The following is a 6,000-nucleotide window of genomic DNA, read 5'->3' as shown; positions in this document are numbered from 1 at the left end:
TATTTATAGTGTTGGGCCCGTACTGACACGGACATGCACCTCTAGTATATAACCAGACAAATCACGAACAAGAGAACATTTTGCAGTCGTTTTCTGATATAAAGAGGTTACATCACATATCACATGTTGGCTGAAATTTTGATAAAATGCCAATGGATTTAAGCAAGAATTCTAGAAACGTAATTTACCAAAGGAAGAAAAAAATGAATCACATAGACCATAATAATTGGTGTTGACGTTTCTAGTTTTGAAAGGATAGAGAAAAAATTCTCTTCCCCAACCACATCTTTGACTTAAACTGACCAAATTAAGACAATTTAGTTTGAATTGTCAAAATATACTTACATGATCTAAAACAAAAGTGATTATAGATAATGGATTAAAATAATTATTTACTGATTTGATAGGTAGTTATAGTCGAATAGCCAAATATAATACTGTAATTCAATAAGAAATCAAATTAATTCCTCTAAAATAATTCAAACAAGTAGGTCCTACTCCTAGTGAACGATTTAGCCTTAACACCACACTAACTTTTGTCAACACAAGCTTAAATAATTCCACCTCCCCATAATATTAACATATACTTTACATATTCTTCACATACAATTCATCAATACTGTGTACATATATGGTTTGATAACACATACATTGAATCAGTCGCTCAGTTATAAAGTTGATGTCTTATATATACATTTAATTTTTGTATTGATCAAACACCTACATACATATGTATCTAGTTCTAGCTTCTACTTTGAAAATACATACATATCGTTAGAATCAAATATTATATTCACGTGATTTCAATTAGAATGAGATATTGCATGTACAGAAATATAATGTACTTTGCTACGTTTCAAAATCAAAATACTACTAGCATCCAAGTGTGTGCGCTAGTGGTTCAATAAAGTTGAGTTTAGCATCATAAGGATTTAGATTCAATTCCCAACAAAGACAAACACCAGGTGATTTCTTCTCATTTGTTCTAGTCTTGGTGGATAGAGTTACCTGATATTTGTTACTGATATAAAGTGACAAATATTCCGTAAAAATAATTAAGGTGCACATAAACTAATCTGAACATCATGATTGTAAAAAAATAATCAATACTACTTCAAAAACCGTGCTATAACAAAACCTCTATTGTAATAGAAAGGCGCTACTTATGAACTTTCTCCTTTATATAGTTAACAAATAAAAAGAGACTAATTTAGGCTCCGTTTGGCCATGAAAATCATATTTTTTCAGAATTGAAGTTGAAATTGTGTTTCACCATAAATATAAATTAAAGTTTTTTTTTTTATTTTGTGAGAAAAGTATGAGTGAAGAAAATGAAAACAAGTAAAACTTATTTTCACTTTTTCAAATACAATTTAAAATTGTATTTGAAATTTTCATGACCCAACGCATCTTATTTTTACTTTTTTTTTCACTAAAATAAAATAATTATCCGAAAAAAAGTAAATAATTTTTATGGTGAAACGTCCACTTGGAGTGGTGTTATAAAATGGAGTTTGATTATAAGCAAGTCACACTCTTTGCCAAGCAGGAGATAGATAGGTCCTAAGCCCAATAGTATGGCACATGGAATGGACCCTCTAAAATACTCGTCCTCTAATGCTTTCCTCTTAATTCCTTGTTCCTATATTGTCTCCTCCTCTCTATCCAAACAAATAACTTTCTCTATCAATTTATAGTTTTGGTTGTCTATCATATACAATAATAATTAACATAATTTCATAAGTGAGCTACAACGAACTCAATTCAATAAAGTTTTTTTCGTTTGATAGGTGTTATGTATAGTGAGCGATTTATCTATTAATCAGCATTTTTTAAACAATAACTTCTTTATTCTATTTGCTATTGATTTGAGTTTTATTAATCTATAATAATTGATACGAAGATCACTATCGTCGTCAGCTACAGACCCAGAATAGGACCTAAACAATGAACAATTAGATTGTAAATTAAAATTAGGATTAGCGCAATTCTCAAAATCAGAAGTCTTCGCACAATTTGCTTTTGATCATCTTGATAAAGCCACTCAAACCAATTGACAAGAGGTCAATGATTACGTGAATTACTTAGATAATTTCAATCGATCGGAAGAGAGTGAGACATACGCAGATTATTCAAAATCTTTTCCGTAATTTATCTCTCAAAAACACTTCTTTAAAAAGATTAGTCAAACAGAATATGTTTATCAGAAAAAAAAAACTTTTCAAACGAATTTATCAAACACAGAGTATTTTTTTCAAAAATATTTTTCTGAAAAACTAATTCATAAAAGTATTTCCCTATTAAACAGTTATCTTACAACAATTTCAAAAAGGCTCTAATAAGACATTGCAAGCAAATAGGAGCAGAGGGAGTATAATATAAATGTTTTTTAATTGATAAATATGTTTAAAATTGGCTTATTATGCTTGCGAATTGTTAAAGTAGTTTCAAAATTAGCTCTTGGAACTCCTACTCTCTTTTCATTCTAATGTTAATGAACGAAAAAACAATACACATATCGATTTTCGATAACAATAATATATTCTATATAATTTTACAAGTAAAATCTGGAAAAAAAAATAAATATACACAAATTATATCCATATTTTGTGGGATAGCGAAATTGTTTTTCATAGAACCTTCTTCAACAGGAAACACACCTACATTAGTAAATTTTCTCCAAACAATAAATAGATAAACAAACAAGAAAGAAAATTGATGGTTCTTTAAGCAACTATTAACATTTTCAGAAACACATCACATGCAATACTAAGAAGATTTCGTCCTATGTACTTGGGAATATTTTTGCCCTAAATTCATTAGAGAAATAATTAGTTACAAATAAAAACTTGTTTAGCTTAGGACAAATTATAATACTTTATCAAATCTTAATCTTGCAAAAAGATTAATCAATCTCCAACTAGAACGTGTGAAACGCAGAGGCGATAATAAGTATAAAAAAAAATAAAAAACACCAACTACTGCAATAATTATTTGATTTATAGAAAGTTGAGACGGTTTTTAAATTATTATTTCAGAAGATTGATTATATGGTAATTGCACTTCGTCATTGATTGTCATTAGATGCAGTTCATCATCTAAACTATTGAGATTCATAATATGAATATATTGTATTTTAAAAGTCATAAGTTTGTGATATGATTATTTATTGCAATTCTAATTGCTTTTTCACATGTATATTTATATTTTGTGTCGATATATTAGATTCAACTGAACCCATAAAAAAAAAGTTGTATCTGACTTCACCTGCTATACAGTTGTATACAATAAAAAGAAGAAAATATAATTAATGATTGGAAAGTAAAATTCGGACTAGTCGGGCTTCAATGCGGGTACCGGACACTGAATGAAAAAAAAAAATATCTATCTATATATATATATATATTCAAAAAGGTTAAGGGAATCTTAATTTGCTCCCTTACCTTATACTATATTTTTGCGAAGATTACCGCTCAATGCTTTGGATCATCTAGTTTATAAAATGTGCACAGTATATATAGATAATGTTTGTGTGTATAAATAAATAAATAAATAATAAAAAGGGAATGCGGCCAATGTTATTGTGTCAAAGGCAGTGGGTCAATATGCCGGCTTTGCCGCAATTTCATTGGTTTCATTCCCTTTTAATTTTTTTTCTATTTTAATTCGTTTATCTCACATTTTTTTAATCTGTTATATATTTTAAAAAAATATATAAAAGATATTATAAATCATAATAATTAATAATTTCAAATATTAAAACATAAAAATTTGATTGATTCTCAAGATTTTATTAGTGGCACATAAATTAGAACACAAGAAAAAGTATTAAATTTCAATAATTAATAACTTAAAATATTTAAAAAATTTAATTTGACTCTCAAAATTATATCAATGCAATAAGGATTAAAACAAAGAGAGTAACACATGTTATTTAAACATTGTGTAAAAAGTGTTATAAATTACAATAGCTTGCAATATAAAATATTTAAAAATATATAAAAAAAAAATATGTATCACATAAATTAAAAAAGAAAACAATATACATCGATCCCTGCTAGCACAAGTTTATATATGTGTGTGTGTGTGTGACAATGTCGCTGCTGAAGCAGGCGGCCTGTGGACGACATACCTGCTTCAGCAGCTTCAATCGTGATTTTACTATATCATCCTTAATTAATTATTATAAGTCATTTATGTATTAGAAAATTAAAAATATTTAATTTTAAAAGTAAAGTAGATATTTATGACACATCTACTTCAGTTGTTTCAATCATGATTTTCCTATATCATCCTTAATTAATTATTATAAGTCATTTACGTATTAGAAAATTAATAATATTTAATTTTAAAAAAATAAATAGATATTTATGACATGCCTGCTTCAGCTTCTTCAACCGTGATTTTACTATATCATCTCTAATTAATTATTATAAGTCATTTATGTATTAAAAAACTAATAATATTTAATTTAAAATATAATAAATATTCATAACATGTCTGGTTCAACAGCTTCAATCGTGATTTTATTGTATCATTCCTAATTAATTATTATAGATCATCTAAGCATTAAAAAGTTAATAATATTTCATATAAAAAAAAAAAGATAAAATAGAAACAAAATTATAAGTTAACTCTTGATCTTTTATATTAACTTGAAGACTTATATGTGATCCACTTAAATTTTTTTCACAAGTTTTTTTATAATAATTTTATTATATTGCTTCTAATTAGTTAACCATTGATGTTTTAAATTAACTTGACGATTTATATGGAGTCCACTAAAATTTTTTCACAAGTACTTTTTATAGTAATTTTATAATATAACTTCTAAATAGTTGTTATAAGTTATTTAACTGTTAGATTATAAATAATAGGAGTATTTAATAACAAGGATAAAATAGATAAAGAATTATAAATTAAATGGTAGGATGAAGTACTTTGCAATAGTAATATCTACGTCAAAAAGAAAGTATGAAAGTAGTATATCTACTGAGACCTAAATGATTACATTCAAACAAAAAATTAAATACATAGTTACGAGCTAAGATCTGAATGATCAAAATGTTAATTTTTATTAGGTACAACTAAATGAAGAATAAAATACGTAAAGAAAACTAAATTTTAATTTTTTAACTACTTTTTTGTTTTGGTGGTCGACATATTTGCTGACCATTGCTTGCTCCATGATTTTACTATCACCCCTCATTAATTATTATATGTCATTTATGTATTAGAAAATTAATAATATTTAATAAAAAGATTAAATAAATATTTATGACATGTCTGCTGCAACTGCTTCAACCGTAATTTTACTATATCACCTCTAATTAATTATTATAAGTCATCTAAGTATTAAAAAATTAATAATATTTAATAAAAAAATAAAATAGACATAAAATGATAAATTAACGCTTGATGTTTTAAATTAACTTGGCATCTTATATGAGGCCGCTTAAATTATTTTCACAAGTATTTTTATAACAATTTTGCTATATCACTTCTAATTAGTTATTATGAGTCATTTAAGACATATCTGCTTCGCTACTTCAATCGTGATATTTGCTTGACTCTCGAAATTATATTAGTGTCACTTAAATTGAAATAGAAGAAAAAGTATTGTAAATCAAAATAATTAAAAATTTCAATTATTAAAAACTATTTAATTTCTTATGCTAGTTCATGCATAAATTATAAATATATTTTCTTAACACTTAATGAAAGATCTAAATCTTAGGTAGTAAAATTACTGGGAGAATATAAGCTGCGATAATTTCTAAATACACTCATATTATATATAAATATATCTATACTTTTTTTGATGATTTATTTCAGTGTTTTCATAATAATTTAAAAAGTTTAATCTTAACATGTTGGGGTCATGCCCAGCATGGACCTGTATATATATATATATATATATATATATACTAGATGATGGAGGGTCCATTTATGGGCCCAATATTGCAATTTTAAATATATTTATAGTTCTTTAATTTATTT

The sequence above is a fragment of the Capsicum annuum genome, chromosome 7 (assembly GCF_002878395.1).
Source record: "Capsicum annuum cultivar UCD-10X-F1 chromosome 7, UCD10Xv1.1, whole genome shotgun sequence".
NCBI lineage: Eukaryota > Viridiplantae > Streptophyta > Magnoliopsida > Solanales > Solanaceae > Capsicum > Capsicum annuum.
This window is presented reverse-complemented; position numbering follows the sequence as displayed.